General features: G+C 42.6%; 1 protein-coding gene across 1 annotated transcript in view; it reads left to right on the forward strand.

Annotated features, from left to right (window-relative positions):
• The window catches only part of CFAP77 (cilia and flagella associated protein 77), a 193,529-nt gene that overhangs the window by 152,916 nt on the left and 23,431 nt on the right, over positions 1–17,182 (forward strand). The gene's annotated exons all lie outside the window — the stretch shown is intronic.

The following is a 17,182-nucleotide window of genomic DNA, read 5'->3' on the forward strand; positions in this document are numbered from 1 at the left end:
AGTTATGTTTCCAGAAAGCTCACACATTTGCTGATGCTCTAAAGAGCCTGCCTAACAGTGTCCCTGGTGAAGGTGAGAATCCATGGTCACTAGATTTTGATGCGAGTTCACAAAACTCACCTAAATTGGTCTAGATAAGTATCACAGTTAAGATTTCATGCTCAGGCAATGGTTCCTTGTATTAAACTCAACTTCTTGTCCTCTTGTGGGAGCACACGCATCCTAGTCAATTGTTGGTGGGAGGTTAAACATCAGGAAAAATAAGGTACTAGCTAAGAGTTAGGGGTATTATTTAGAGCAAAGGCAACAGTCTTGGGGTGCCAGGCAATGGCTCCACAGTTTGCGAAAGTCCCAGCCTGATTTGGTGCTGGGGAAACGGGAGGCAGCAGAAATCTTTCCCAGCCCTCATTGTGGGCTGAGAACAGGGGGCTGTTCTGTCGACTAAACTGCAATTTAAGCAATGAGGAGGGATGGTGGTTTCCTGAAGCTAATGCACTTGAACAAGATGCAGAGTTTCATGGGAGAAATCTGTTTTGCTCCACCTTGATGTTTTCCTCTTATGTCCTGCCTAAGTCAGATCCATTAGCATATGTCAGTGATCATCTCCCCCAGCTGCCTGTCAGCACAGAGCCGCTGCTGCAGGTAGTGTCAAGAAAAGAACATGACCGATCGCTGTTGAACAGATTGTGGAAGTCACACGAGATACGGGGAGGGGGGAGCAGCCGTTTTAAATCTCCTCTCACCCCAGACCTTTACATCACCATCCGTTTTTCAGTCTCTGTCTTTCTTGATTTTTTTTTCATTTTCAGAAAAACTACCAATCACTTCTCTTTCTCACATACACAGAGCTTTAATACCTTCCACACTCTCCTTCCTGGCTTCTCTTTCTGTCACCTTTTTCTCTCTTTTCCTCTGGTTTTCCACCTGCACTTTGAAGGACTGGTCCATCTGGGGTGCTCTGGTTATAAAAAGGTTGGCAACAGTTTTTTCAACCAGAGTGAACTGCCCTTAATCCTTCCCTCACTCCCAACTTTAACCTCCCTCTCTAGTCCCCCCCCCCCACCCCTATGAGATCCCTCTGTCCACCCCTTTCCAGCCATCCAGCCATGATCTGGGACACATACGTAGCAATGGAAATAATATTCAATAGTGTTTCAGATTCTTTTCCCTCCAACAAAAGAAATGAAAGAGTCCTTCTGTTTATCCTCTGGGAAAGATTTCCCAAACCCTTGCACGTAGTAGGAGCCTCAGTTAATAATTCCTGAAGGCACGTATGAATGCATCAATGAAAGGACATCCATTTTAAAAATATAATTTCCTTCTGAGTGTTTTTATCTCAGAGAAAATCAGAATAGGATCCAATCTGACCTCAGGAAATGCATAGTTTTCGATGCAGGTATGCTTACTCTAGTTTTTGGCTTCTATTCAGCCAACAACTATATTGCAATAGTAACCTCTAGCATTTGTGTATCATTTAAAACTTTTTTTCAAAACACAACTATCTCATTTTGTCTTCACAATACAACTTCCCCTCTCCACCCCAAGCAGTAAAAAAAAAGCAGAGACTGACTGATATCCCAGTTTTCTATCTGAGGAAGCTAAGAGCAGGGAAATCAAATGACTTGCCTAAGGCTGCACTGAGAATGAAAGGTGAAGCTAGGACCAGGACCCAGGACTCTTGTCAGGTACTATTTTTTCCCACCATGATCCTGTAGCCAAAGTAGGGTGGTAGGAATGCTTTATTTCAATTTATAGGCTCAAGGAATCATAAGAACTCTCCTGGTACTTACTCTGCCTATGAAAAGCATCTCAGAATAATGAGGGTGTATCATATTTAAAGAATTGTAGAGATGGAGAGTTCTGCCTCCACAGCTCAAATGTGCTTCTGCCCACAGCCTCCTCTTGGCACCTCATACAGCTCCCCCAGCTCCACTGCCAACTGCCATTCATTTAGCCATTAAACAGATTTGGGAGCAACTTTGGGGACTGTGAGTGCTTTCAGAGCAACAATGGCTCCTGGGAATATTTGTCCCTCTCTCCTTTTCTCACTTACAGTGGGTAAAGGCTTTGCCATTGTAAGTGAATTAGCCTAGGAGTAGTGTAGCCCAAGGACTCTTTTTTTTATCCCCCTTTTAACAGGACTGGTATTGGCTTTGCCTGTATGCTCAGAGTATCAGCAAGGCTTTGTACTCTTCCTGCAGATCACTTCCCCCCTCATCCCCCAACTCTGCCCCCTTCCCCCAACCTCTTTCTCTTTTCCCTGTTTATCAGCCCCCTCCCCCTTCTTCTCACTCCCAATCCCCCATCCCCATTATGACGGGAAAAAATCTTTTCCAAAAAAAGTTAAACCTGTCACAATGATGGATAACCTAAATGGACTCTCCCCTCTCATGAACAGATGTCGAAACTGAACTCTGTCAGAAATAATTAAACACCTTTCACACAGAAAAGCGGCAGGCAGGGGCGCGGGGAGCACGCTCATTCTGTTGGGTCAACACAAGTTAGCAAACTTGCTTCTCCAAAAACTCAGTGAGTCTATAAATGGCAATGTTTTTCTGAAAGAATCTACCACCCGCTCCCACCCCTGCCCCCAGTCCTGTCCAGGAGTCTCTCTTGTGTCTGAAGTGGGAGAGACCAAGGTATGGAGAATAAACAATCCCTCTCTGGAGTTCATTCTTGCCAAACCTCACTCCTCCACCTGCCTCCAGGAACATGCAGAGGTATGGTCAGAATTGAGACTTTCTCTCTTTTTCTACAACTGATTGTAGTCCTATCGTCGACCTATATTCTCAAAATTTCTAATCCCAGCACTTACACAAGCTTTGGCACATAGTAAGTACCTAATTGATGCTTTTCATCCATTTCGCCATACTGTAATGGCCAGTAGGAGTGGAAGGGTAGGGCTAGAGTTACTCTGAAATACAACTTTACTGGAGAGGAGGACTCATGATGAAACATGAGTTTCTCCTGATGGAGAGATGATGGTTTTAAGACTTAAGATCAAGACATATTTTTTTGGACGTAGCCAATGCAGAAATTTATTTTGTTTGTAACAGGAGTTTTGTTTTTCTTGCTTAATCAGTGGGGTGGAGGGGAGGTAGGAAGGAGAGAACAGGCAGATCTTTATTTGAAAATAAGATAAAATTCAATTTTAAAAAAGTTTGTTGGAAAAAGAAAGTTCACTGAATGTAAAGGTGTTAAGGAAAGGAGGAGTGAGAATAGGCATTCATAAGAGTGCTAAAACCCAGGGCCAAAAGTCATCTCAGGACCTTTCCTCTCAGATCAAAGGATTTTGGGGGAAAGAATTCATCGGTTTCTATTGATTGCATCACAATGTGATGGGCCCTTTGTAGATTCTCCCCAACGGTGTTCAGTATCACTTTCTTTCACAAATGTCTCCCTAGAAACTATGGGAGGTGATTGTGGTGGAAAAAGAAAAGAAAAGAGCTGATAAATTCATAGGGTTGTTTGTGTGCTCCAGAATAGGGAATATAGGGTACCAAAAACCCTTGACCAGTTAATAGGATTCTTGCATTTTGCCCTGGATCTGGCTACTGACAAGCTGTGTGATCTTGGACAAGTCATAACCCCTCACTAAGCCTTATTTTCCTCCATATGTAAAACAAGGCCATTGAACTAGATGTTTTCTTGGGTCCCTTTCAGCACTAAGCATCCTATGACTATAGAATGGACAGGTGGCTGGATCAGTGGGTGGCTAGAGAGAGTGGGGTGGGATGAGCACCATTCCCAGATATCCTAGTGTTTCTTGGCAAGATCTTAGGGATGTCATGGGCTGAAAAGGGTTGGGAAACACCAACCTTATTCTGGCAACAGGGGAGCAATACTGAGGCATTGGGCCTAAAGACAGAGTGAGAGGCATCCCCCACTCCAAGCACTCTTGGCATAAACCTCTGTAGGACAGATCTCAGCAGGACACTCGAGTCAATCCAAACCATATGGTTTATTCTTTTTATAAAGGTCTCCCAGGACAGAGGCTCCTGTTCCACTGTGTGGTTATCCTCAGTGTCAAAAGTATCTTCCTCATGTCTAACTGAACTCTCATTTGCTACAATTAAAGCTCATTTCCTTTTATTTGACCTCAGTCAGACACAGAAATAAAGTATGGGCATTGTCCCCATGCACCATGAGGCTATGGGACCTTCAGAGCTCTCCTTACTTCCCTGTACTTGCCCACAGAGCTAAGAATCATAGAATTCATGCAATGTCAGAGCTGAAAAGGTCCTTTGAACATAAGCTATTACAAATGAAAAAGACCACAAAAAGATGGAAGGGGTCTTAGAACACGGAATATTAAAGCTGGAAGAGGTCTTTGAATGTCGAATGCCCAAGCTAAAAGGGGCTTCAGAGCACACAAGATTTGAGCTAGAAGTAGAGTGTGTGTGTATGTGTGTGTGTGTGTGTGTGTGTATGTGTGTGTGTGTGTATGTGTGTGTGTATGTGTGTGTGTATGTGTGTGTGTATGTGTGTGTATGTGTGTGTGTATGTGTGTGTATGTGTGTGTATGTGTGTGTGTGTGTGCTGAACCCTTTTGGGAGTCTGGTAATGCCTATGGAATTCATCTCAGAATAATGTTTTAAAATGTATAAAATAAAATACAAAGGATTACAAAAAGCCAATTATACTGAAACGCTGTTATAAAATATTTTTTTAAAAATAAATTTCACTGACCCCAGGTTCAGAATTCTTGCTCTGGTCCAATTCTGAAGTCCAGAAGTATTTTAACTAATGGTCCTAGATCTCTTTCAGCTAAAGAATCTGCCTAAGGTACCCAAGGCAGCCTGCCTAAGCCTAAATCCCTATATGCCCCCTCTCTCCAACAGACTTTGTCTCTCCTCCATAGCACCAACAACTACTGATATTACATAGTCGTTCAGTCACTAAAGTATGGACAAATAGACTATTTTCATCTGGCTGCTGGTTTCAGCCCCACTGGTTTAGAATAATGGCACATGCTATTAAGCTAACAGTTTGATTTACAAGCTTTCGTGCTCTGAACCCTGGGTTCTGACTCTGTCTCTCTGTGGAAGACTAACCCTGCCTTTAGTCTCCTGGGCCCAGCTCGCTGATATAATAGGAAGAGGTGAAACATGACGGCACAATCAGCCAAGCAGTGACATTTAGAGTTGCAGTTGATTAGTGAAAGCTGCTGAATCTAAGAAAGGATTTTCCTTTCTACCTTTAAGCTCTTTTACAAATCATAACAGGCTGGGAAGTTAACTCTCCGCTAAACCCTGGGGGAGAGCAGCTCCCCTGTCTGTCTATTCGTCCTCTTTCCATTCCCTCCATTCCTCCCAAAAAGAAGGGAAAAGAGATTCTGGCTTTTGTTGTTAAAAAGATCATTCTCTTGGACCCCATCTTTTCCTGCCCAGTTCAAATGATGGGAAAATTTCCCAAGCTATTCTTTCCAAGCCTAGGAAAGAAAAATTTCAGGTCCCAGCAATCTCTGAACCGGTGATGAGGATAAGAACGCTCCAGGTTTTTTTGTACTGAGATGCAAGTCACCTCATATTTCTAGGTAGGGCAACAGACAAGTGAGATTGAGAGAAGTGGGAGAATCATGGAACGCATTGGACATTGGAAAGAACAATGGGGGAAAGGTGATTCAGAAGTCCAGAAGTGAATGACATCCTTTTTGTTTGTTTGTTTGTTTTTTGAGGGGGGAAGGCAGGGCAATTGGGGTTAAGTGACTTGCCCAGGGTCACACAGCTAGTACATGTGTCAAGTGTCTGAGGCCGGATTTGAACTCAGGTCCTCTTGACTCCAGGGCCGGTGCTCTACTCACTGAGCCACCTAGCTGCTCCAACATTCTTTCTTTAAGTATAGTTATCCCTCCCTGCAAAACAACCCTTTTTGGAAAATTTCCAAATCACTGCATTGAGAAAGTAGAGGATGAAAGTTAGTTTTCCTCAAACCAGAATCTCCAAGTTAGAGATTTTCTAGATGGTACCTGCTTAGGAGGTGATAGTACAAAAAAAAAATTTTTCAGGGGGGGAGGGACCAAATCTATTTTCATGTAGAAGTTCTCTCTAAAGAATTTTCTCAACCAATGAAGATTGTCACCTTACATTACTAGAATACCTATGATATTGACTTACTCTGGGTCAAACAGTGCTACGTGTCGGGGCAGGACTTGAACCAGGTCTTCCTGTATCCTTGGGCAAATCACTCGACTACCCTGACCTCAGTATCCCTCCTTGTCTGTAACATAAGAGGTCAGAGTAGATGTCCCGAGGGGCCTCTTCAAGCTTTCTATCTGTGATCCCATGGTAATGATAATAATTTCTGACTCCAAAGCTGCCATCTCTCTATTCATTATGCCACCCTGCCTCTCCTGTGGTATAAAAACCCAGACAGAAAGGTCATAGCTGAAGATCTGAAAACTTTGAAAAAGAAGGGCAGAGCTCTTGGAATGGACTGTGTGGGGTCCAGATTTAGTCACATTGATTCCTTTGGGGGAGTGGGGCTCTTCCACCCCCTTGGCATTATAATTCTTAATTTCATAATGAAAGTCAATGGAAAAACAGAATTTGACACAGAGAAACATTTTTTAAGACAACTTTCTGACTATGTACATTCTAAATGCCTAACTGTACCTGTCACTTCGTCAGAATCCTGGTGTGCCTTCATCTCTGAGGAATACCTTTAAAAATCTTAAAGGAATTATTACAGCCTCCTGTGGTGGTTGGGTACATGGTCTACCAACCATGAAAAGGAAGTTCTTCCTTCTGTCTTATTTGAATTTTTCCTACTTCGACAAAGCTTTCTTTCCTGCTCCAGCACTGGATTTTTAATTTCTTCTCTTGCCTGCTCTTAATGAAGTTTGGCTCAGGGAAGCAAGAATCACATGGCACCTAGCTAGCAGCAGGTTCCAACAGAGACACAAAATTAGAAGAGCTTCACTCAGCCAAACTCGTGGTTCGGCTTTTGGCAGCTGTCAAAGGGGAGGGGCTGAATCCTGACCTTGGTGACACCGTGTCTTACAGGAGTAGAACCTAGCTGATAGTGCATGGAGATAGGTATTCTGAGTTAGCCTAAGTGATGAGCTTAAGGGATATGGAGAAAAGGGCCTGGCTGGGGGCTCTGGTGCTTGGCCTTCCTTACAACCCTGATCCCTTCCTTTTACCCAACCCCCAAAAGTCCTGGGCTTATGATCCTTGGGAATTTTACCCCAGGACCACCTCAAAGGCATGGCCAAGTTGGCCAGATTCATGAGCTAACTAAGAAATATAGTTCGTATTTTTATGGGATTGTATAGTTTATAAAGTGTTTTCCTTAAAAAAAAAACCCAGAGGAGTTAGATAGTACAAGTGTTATTAATAATCTCTATTTTATAAAAGAAGAGCATGAAAAGGTGAAATGAATTACTTCGAGTTACACAGCACAAGGAGCAGCCGGCTGCTACCATAGATAGAGCTCTGGGCCTGGAGTCAGGAGGACTCAGCTAACTGAGCACAAGTCTGGCCTCAGACACCTACTAGCTGTGTGACCCTGGGCAAGTCACTTAACCCTATATGCCTCAGTTTCCTCATCTGTAAAATGAGCCAGAGAAGGAAATGGCCCAACCACTGTGGTATCTCTGCCAAGAAAACCCCAAACAGGGTCGTGAAGAACCAGACGTGGCTCAGGAACAGCAGTAATAGTAACGACAACAGCAAGAACTCAGCACAGCTCAGGTCTTTCCAGTGTCCATTCCAGCACTCTTTCCAGTTTACTATTCGATGATGATGGTGGTGATAGGTAGCGTTTCTTTAGTGCTTTAAGGTTTGCCAAGCGCTTTACAATTATCGTTTTATCTGATCCTCGTAACAAACAACCTTGGGAGGTAGGGACTATTTTGTTGTTTTTTCGTCATTTCAGTTGTGTCCAACTCCTCATGACCCCATTTGGGGTTTTCTTGGCAGAGATACTGGCTTGGCTTGCCATTTCCTTCTCCAGCTCATTTTTACAGATGAGGAAACTGAAGCAAACAAGGTTAAGTGACTTGCCCAGGGTCATACAACTCATGAGTGTCTGAGGCTGGATTTGAATTCAGCTCTTTCTGACTCCAGGCCTGGCACTCTATCCACTGCTCCGCCTACCTGCCCTAGGTGCTCTTACTATCTCTATTTTTATAGGTGAGGAAACTGAGGCAGATAGAGATTAAACAATTTCCCCAGGATCACACAGCGTATAAGTGACTGAAGCAGGATTTAAATTCAGGTTTTTCTGACTCCAAGCCTTTGCCGCCTAACTGCTCCTACAATATGCTACCTTCGGATGTCTGGAGAAGAAACAGGGTTGTGTTTTGAAGCACAAACCTGGGGATCCTGGTTCTGCTGTTTCTTTTTGACAAGTCACTTCCCCTCTCTGGGACTCAGCTTCCTAATCTGCAGAATGAAGGGGTTGAGTTAGATGACTACTAAATTTCCTTCTAGCTCTAAGTGCTGTGAACTATCAGAAGGGCTGTTAAGGCTCAGATTCACTCTAGCTCAGTAGGTTGAATCTGGCCCGCTTGTGGAAACAGGCGTCACAAAGGGTGGGATTTCTTAAGACAACCCATTATGGAAAACCCTTAATAAACTTTGTCTTTAAAAAAAGAAGAAGAAGAAGGGCTGTTAAGATATCTATACAAGAAATTCTGAGCCCGTTCCTGGTCTGATTGCAAGATTCTTAAGTGTTTTCAGCTCCTGAGATTGTAGACAAATATTAAGGCTCATGGGCTAGCATGAGGCGGAGTGGTGGGATTAAGAGAGGGATTAAGAGAGAGGGAGTCAGGAATTCTAGCTAGGCCTCTCATGGGATAGCCTGACCTGATCCCACACTGCCTAATTAAGACCCTGTCAGTATTGAAACACTCCATAGGCACAAAACTCCTATAGACTCACGCCAAGATTTTGAGTTTTAAAATCCAGGTCATTTTTTTTTTTAAATTGTAGTTTGGTTCCCTGGCTGAAAAAGAAGTCAATTAGATGATCCAGGATCCGGCCTTGCTTCACTAAATGATGAAGAGCTATGGGGGAGATGTCAAAAGGTCACAAATTCATAGGCTGGAATCTTTGTGTTAGAAGGGAAGTTAGTGATCAAACCCACCTCCTCTGACTCCAAATCAGCAGTCTTTCAACCAGTCTGTGCTGCTGCATAACCAATCCTATCCTTTTTTGCTCCCAAATGTATTACCCAGCTATGAAAATCTGAAGAGGCCCAACGGCATCTATTGCTTCTACTTTCATCAAGTGGTCTTTGCTTTGTTTTCCCCTTCAATATTTCATGTTGTCCATCCTCTTTTACTCTCCTTCAGTCTACTGATGAGTAGATGAGCACATACTCATATACTCCAAGGATCTGTGATTTTTTTTCAGTGTAGGGGAACTCATAGTGTGGGAACTCCCTTCACCAAGCAGATCACAATCGTCTATAACCATGATAAGTCCTAGGAAATTTTCCTGAGTCACATAGAGAGTAAGTGATTGGCCCAGGGTCATGAGCAGTAAATTCAGAGGCTGGATTTGAATGGGGAAGGTCTTTCTGACCCCAAATTCAATACTCTGTATAACCAGACCTGACCCTATTCTGATTTTGTTTGGAGGTAGATATTCTAAACCAATCAAAGTGATCCTAGTCACACTGTAGAATCAATGTGATGGAACACATTTGTCTTTTGTACCAACCTGTGATTTCATTAGTGTAGGGAATTCCTAGTCAATGCAGATCAGTGGCTGTCCTGCAACCAGGATCATAAGAGATTTGTCTAGAGCACAGAGAGTTGAAGTTATCTGTCCAGGATCACACAGCCTGTATGTGTCAGAGGCAGGATGTGAACCTAGGTCTCTCTGTTTCTGGGACTGACTCTCTTCTATCCAGTATACTACACTCTACCTATGATGGAATACAGTACATATCTTGGATAATTTTTTTTAAATTCCACTCATGCATCACCAGGATGGAAAAGCCTTAGTGAAATAAGAGAGATTCCCAGGATACCTGGCCACTTGGCAGCATTTTTTATTCTTAAATATGTTTTATTGATACTCTTTAAACATTAATGTCACCTCTCAATGACTCTACCCCCACAGATAACTTAAACTTGCAATAAAAAAAAGTAGTTAAAATAAATCAACACATTGGCAATGTCTGATGATACCTGCCTCCTTCTGCACCTACAATGTACCACCTCTCTGCTGAGAGAAGGGAAGCAGCTTCCCAGTCAGTCCTCTAAAGTTCCAACTGGTCTCTATGTTGTTCAGAATTAAGATGTTTGTACGTTGTTCAGAATTACGGTGTCTTTCAGTAATGTTTTCCTGTACCTTGATATGGTCATCATGATATCACCCTTCTGTGTCTGTAACTTTATAACAGTATCACCATTCTTCCCAGGTTTCCCTGAATCCTTCACATTTGCTTTTTTTTATAGCACAATAATATTCCATTACATCCATATCATGATTTGTTCAAACATTTGCCAGTCAATGGGCACCTAATTTGCTTCTAGTTCTTTGTTAGCACAAAAAGTTCACCAACATATCCAAGGAAGGTCTGGTCCCCTTCCCTTTACACCAGGGAACAAAAAAACTTTTTTTGTGTCAAACACTCCTTAGCAGCCTGTGGAACTTTTCTGAATAATGTTTTCAAATGCATAAAACAAGATGAAGAAGATTGGAAAGGAAACCAATTTTATTGAAATAGTTATTAAAATACATTTTAAAAAATGCAAATTTATAGACTTCATGTTAAGAACCCCTGAGTACTTGTTACCTCTCTATAGTCCTGGGGCAAATGCCTCACCTTTTTCTAAGGTATTCTTATCCTTTAGAATAGTCCTTGGTATACAGAACACTAACACCTCAGGCACCTGCACCTGGGCATTTAGCTCAGAAAAAAGCTTCACAAAGAGAAAAAAGGGGGGAAACTACCACAATAGATATGGACAGAAAACATTTGTCTACATCCTTGGCTTCCCAAACAGATAAAACAGTCTGTGTTCAATACACTCAATATCGTGTATTCACGATAAGCAACTGACGAGGCAGCGTTTGGATACCTTGGCAAAGGACTTAATTTGCAGCCTAGCACAAAATCAAAGACTCTGTCAACCGAGGAACAGCTCTCCAGGAAAGCCGCCTTGTGCTACCTGAGATAGCACTGTCAGGTAAATTTCCAGGGAAAGTAATTAAAGAATCCTCATTGTATAAATTCAACAGCAAAATTCAGGGCCCTGGAATCTGCTTCTCACCAGGGATCAGATGTCTGCTTTCAGTCTGATCCTTCATGAAAATTAACAGCCCACATTTTCGTTTTTTGAAAAGGTGGCCTGCCTTTCCCTCACCCTCTTTCCCTAAGATATAGGACTGATGAGCATCGTGTAGTTCAACATTTGTGACTTTGTCAGAAAAGAGTTAAGCTGTCAATGATATAGCCATGATGTGAGATTAGCATTCTGGTGCAGAAACGTACCTGAGAGAGCATAGGCTCTAGAGATGGAAGTGAGCCTCAGAGGTCAGCTAGTTCAACTACCTCATTTTATAGGTGAGGAAATTGAGACCCAGGGAAGAGATGTTACTTGTAGACATCATACAGGGAGTCAGTCTGACCACATAATTCCTCTGCTCCCAAACCTCTAGTCAGTTCCCATTGCCTACTGGATAAAATACAAACCTTAGCCTGGCATTCAAGGCCCTCCACAATTTGATTCCCACACATCTTTGCAGCCTTATTCCACAGGACTTCTCTCTTCATGGACCTTCCATTCCAGGCAGAGTGGATTACTCCGCTGCTCCTTGAACGCTGAAGTGAAGGATCATGGGATCAGAGATGTAGAGCTGAAGGGGACCTCAGAAGGCATCCATTCTAAACCTTTCATCCCGTAGAGGAAGAAAATTAAGGCCAGAAAAGAGGGAACTTGCTCAAGATAAAACGAGACCTCAAGGAGCAGAGTAGGATTTTTGAACATAGGTCCTCTGACACAAAATCAGTCTCATTAATATTCATCAAGGATCCACGACTTCGTATTAGGCATTGTACAAAAAAAACTCATAGTCCCTGCCCTCATAGAGTTTACAGATTAAGGATATTCCTAATTCCTGGTAGTCTCTTCCAGGGCAAATTATTGAAACTATAGAAGATGGTGAAACTCTTTGAGGGTAAGGAGTGGGGGTGGTTGGGGGTAAAAGAAGAGAAAAAGTATGTCGGAGAGAAGGCCTCGCAGTCAGGAAGATCATCATCATAGATTTGAAGCTTGAGAGAGACCTTAGAGGCCATCACACCCAATCCCCTCATTTTACAGAGGAGAGGCACAGAGACTTTAAGTGACTCACCCAGAAACATATAGTCAGGAAACATCTTTGAATCCAAGTGTTCCTGATTCCAGGCCCGGCAATCTCTCCACTGCACCACCTAGCTGCTCACCCTGTCTCTGCCTGCCTGCCTGTCTGTCTATCTGTCTTTCTATATATAGTACGTGTATATATGTGTGTGTGTGTGTGTGTGTGTGTGTGTGTGTACATATACATAATAGGTGTCTTAATACAATCTAAGAAAGCCAAAAAGATTACAGAGATCATTAAGGTTATTCTGTAGCGTCACAGGTTGAGGGTATCTTCAATAAAAATCCACTACCATTTAACCAAGGGACATTTATTCATTAACTAATCAAACATTTATGTGTATCTATCTATATATCTCAACCTTTTTTTGTGCATCCTGGACCCTTTTGGTAGTCTGGTAAAGCCTGTGGGCCCTGTCTTAGAATAAAAATGTTTCTAAATGCATAAAAATAAGCTACATAGTATTACAAAGGAGGAAATCAAAATATCAAAGTATTTTTAAAAAAACAGTTCATTAAAAAAAAAAAGTTCATGGACCTCAGGTTAAGAACCCCTAATTTAGAATCTCTATGTACAAGGTACTGTGTTGTATACCAGGAAATTTATAATAACAAGACATAGCCCCTGATCTTAAGAGTATTCACAATCTGGTATGTGTGATGTCATAGACACCAGTATTACACAACCTTGAATTCAATTAATACAAAAGAATATAAAGTGCTATGAAATCAGAGGAGGGGGATATTTCTAGCTTCAGGTAATCGAGGAAGTCTTCATGGAGAAAGTTGAATTTTAACCTCTCCTCTCCCTACCCCCAAGAGCAAAATTGCACCTCTACCAAATGATGAGGCTGAAAGCCCAGTAAAGCTGCTCAGACCTTGATCTTTTTAATAGGCAACCAAAACTTGAAAGTAATAACTATCTGGTTGTCCCTAAGGAGCACCAGCTACTCAAAGCCTTGAGCCTCTCCATCCAGAAACTCCCCCTCTCAGTAGAGTGGGGCCAAGCCCAGCCCAGTAGATTCACATATGGGTATTGCAAAGGAAAGAGGGAGGAAGGAAGGAAGGAAGGAAGGAAGGAAGGAAGGAAGGAAGGAAGGAAGGAAGGAAGGAAGGAAGGAAGGAAGGAAAGAAGGAAGGAAGGAAGGAAGGAAGAAAACTAAGCAAAAACTAAACTAAAAGCATCACTACCCCTCCCTCTTTGCTTAACTTGTCATCAAATTTGTTGACAACCCTATTGAAAACCGCTCTCACTGTGACTGAAGGATCTTTCTGTCTCCTGTTCCCTCTCTCCCAGACAGATCTTGAAAGGCAAAAAGTCTGGAGAACACACACACACACACACACACTCACTGAGTCACCACTCCATCAATACAGGGAGAAAGGCAGAGGCAACAGCCAGCCGGGGCTGACGAGCCTCCTCACCTGGCCCCGCAGTGCACCGCCTCCAATTAAATCAAAATGGTTTGTTTTTAATGGTCTTTTACACTGACAAGTGGGCGATCATTTTGGGCCCACGAGCTGTCAGGGAACGGAGGCAAATCCTCCGTTGATAATGCCCAATGCTTCCAATTAGGAGCTGGGGCCGCTCCTGGCGCGCTAACGATTCCCCAGCCTCCCCCTAGGCCCCTTTGGCGCTGGCTGTTTCTTCTTCCCTCCTCCGCCGCAAATTACTGACACAAAACGGAGGGCCCCGCGTCTGCTCCGCCACGCCAGGCCCGGGCCCTGTTGGGTTTAATGAGCCGATGGAAGTTTCGCGGCTCCCGCGCTAAATTCTTTTCTTGTTTGACAGCTGCTCAGGAAAGGCGAGTGTTGACCTTATAAAAGATTTAGTGTTTCTCATTATTTTCTGTCAAGCTTCACAAGTGATGGCTCCGTAGTTATCATTTGCATCCGTGTGTGTGTGTGTGTGTGTGTGTGTGTGTGTGTGTGTACTCTCCTGTGTGCGTGTCTTGGACAGGGGTACAGAGGATAGGACAGGGTCCCTGGGAAGGAGCAAGGAAACCGAAGTCTTCTTTTGTGCTGAAGGGAGAGAGGTGAGGATCAGATTTCTGGGTTGTATTTGCCTCCTACAAACCAGGATCGGAACCATATTGAACTTGGAGGGAATTTGCAGTATTCCGGGTACACTTTACTCAAGTCTCCAGTGGAAGTGTTCCATCACAAATTTATCTTTTCATGCACTCCATAACCATGCCTATGAGTACAGAATCCTTACAGATGTTCCCTTGCAAGATGTTTCTCATTGTGATATTCTTTGGGGGCTAACATATTTTAAAGAGATATTAGATAACATATTTTAAAGATATTAGATACTTTGAAAAAGGGATTCATATAGCCTATGGTCTGAGAACTCAGTAAAGTCCCTTCTCCCTGTAACTGAATGGCACCTTGGGAGATGATGTGGAAGGAATGACAGATTGCTTAGGGTTAGTAGGTTTCCCGTTCTTTGCATGGCCCCTCACTTGGGTGCAGTTGAGGGTTGTAGTGAACCAAAGATATGGGCACAGACTCAGTACTAAGCCCAACAGCTTCCGAGCCCTTTTCCTCTATGTCTAGTTTCATATGTTACATAGTAGTATGGTATGTTCCCTTCCCTTACCCTTCGTTCTCTAGAGGTTTGACATACTGGAACTTGTCTAGAGAATGATGACCAGGATAGTGAGAGGACTGGAGATCATGGCATGTGAAGATCTGTTGAATGAATTGGGGATCTAATTAGACAATTCAGCAAGCATTTATAGAAGGCTTGCTACGCACCACACATTGTGCTGCACTGGGGATACAGAGGATACAGAACAATAACATTTGGAGAGATCAGGAAAGACTTCCTGTAGGAGGTAGCAACTGAGTTATGCCTCAAAAAGGTGACAAACATTTTGGATATGGAGAACGGCCTGCATAAAGACATAGAGATGAGAGTTAAGATCAAAGGACTATAGATCCTGGAAGGTCATGAATAGAGAATAGTGAGTCAATTTGCCTGGAAGGTAGGGTGTATTAGGGTGAACTAATCTAAGTCTGGAAAGAATGATTGGGGCTAGGTTGTAAAGGACTTTAAATACCAGACAAAGGAGATCCCATTCTATCTTAGTCACCAGGTAGCCACTGAAGTTTATTGAGCAGGGAAGTGACCACGTCAGACCTCCACTTTAGGAATATCAGTTTTGTAGGTGTGTTGAGAATGGATTGAAGAAGAGACTGACTGGAGTCTGGAAGCCCAATGAGGAGGCTATTGTCCCGGATATTGCCATTTATTGTCCAGGTGCTGAGGGCCTAAACAAGATGATGACTGTGTGAATGGAGAAAAGGAGACAGGTACAAGACATGAACTGATAAGACAGAAGTACATATAGAATGATTTTACATATACATACACAGATAATTTGTGTCTAATGGTAACCATTGGGGGGGAAGGAAGAAGAAAAAAGAAATTTACATAATAACTTTATTATAAATTTAAAAGGAACAGCAAGTTGTACATAATAGATTTGCAGTTTCATGCGCAATCATCTTTTTTATTATACTATGTTATGGAAATGTTTGTTTTATCCCATAAATTAAAAATAAAATACATTTTTAAAAAGAGAAGTTGTGAAGGTAGAATCAAAAGGAATGTGCATCTGGTTGTATGTGGGGGTGCAGATGAGGGAGAGTGAAGAGGAGAGGATGTCTCTGAGGTTTCGAACTTGAGTGACTAGAAAGATGGTAGGTGCACTTGAAAGAAATAATGAAGTTAGAAAAAAACACATGGGTTTGGGGAGGAAAGATGAATTGAACATGTTGAGTTTGAAATGCCTATGGGACATCTAACTGGAAACGTCTAACAGAAGTTGATGATTAAGGTTTGCAGCTCAGGAGAGAGTTGGGGGATGAAGCATCTGCATAAAAATGATCATTAAAGTCATGGAAGCTGCTGAGATTGCCAAGAGGAAGAATGTAAAGAGAGAGGGTCCAGAATACAACCCTGGGGTATATCCATACAAAGGGAGTAGGACGAGGTTGAAGTTCCATGGAGACAGAAAGAATGTTTAGACTAGTAGAAAGTGAATGGGTGTCATGAAAATTCAGGGAAGAGAAAGTATTTAGAAGGTAAAAGTGGTCAGTAGTGTCAGAGGATACAGAAAGGTCAAGAAGGGTGAGTGAGAAAAAGCTATTGGATTTAGCAGCTAAGAGATCATGGTAACCCTTGGAGAGAGCAGTTTCAGGTGCATTGTGAGGTTAGACACCAGACTGCAGGGTGTTGAGAAGTGAATGGGGGTGGAGGAAAATGAAGCTGTGGAGACAATGAGTGTAGACTTTTTCCCATACGTTTGACAGTCAGAGGAAGAAAAATAGAGAATACCTGAAGGGCATAGCAGGGACAAATAAAACACATTTAAGGTGGGGAGAGATCTGGGAACGATTGTAGGTGATTGAGAAGGAGCCAGTAGATAACGAGATATTGAAGATATAAAGTGAATAGAGATAAATGAAGAGGCAGGCTCATAGAGGGGACTGGAAGGGATGGGATGAAGTGCATAGGAAGATGCGTTTGCCTTGGTAAGGAGAAAGACTTAACAGTATTTAAGTATTTGAAGAGCTGTCATATGGAAGAGGGATTAGATCTCTTCTGCTTAGGCTCAGAGGGAAGATATAGGAACAATGGATCTGGACTCAGTCTAAAGAACAATTTCTTAATAATTGGAGCTGTCCAGAGTGGAATAGACTGCTTTGGGAGTTAATGGTTTTTCCCCACCAGTGGAGGTCTTCAGGCCTAGACTCATTAGCCACTTATCAGAGAAATTGTCTAAGTATTTCTTGTTCAGGTATGTATTTGATTCGATGATCTCTAAAGCCTCCTGTGACTCTGAAATTGTCTGA

This window comes from Trichosurus vulpecula, chromosome 3, assembly GCF_011100635.1.
Source record: "Trichosurus vulpecula isolate mTriVul1 chromosome 3, mTriVul1.pri, whole genome shotgun sequence".
In the NCBI taxonomy this organism is placed as follows: domain Eukaryota; kingdom Metazoa; phylum Chordata; class Mammalia; order Diprotodontia; family Phalangeridae; genus Trichosurus; species Trichosurus vulpecula.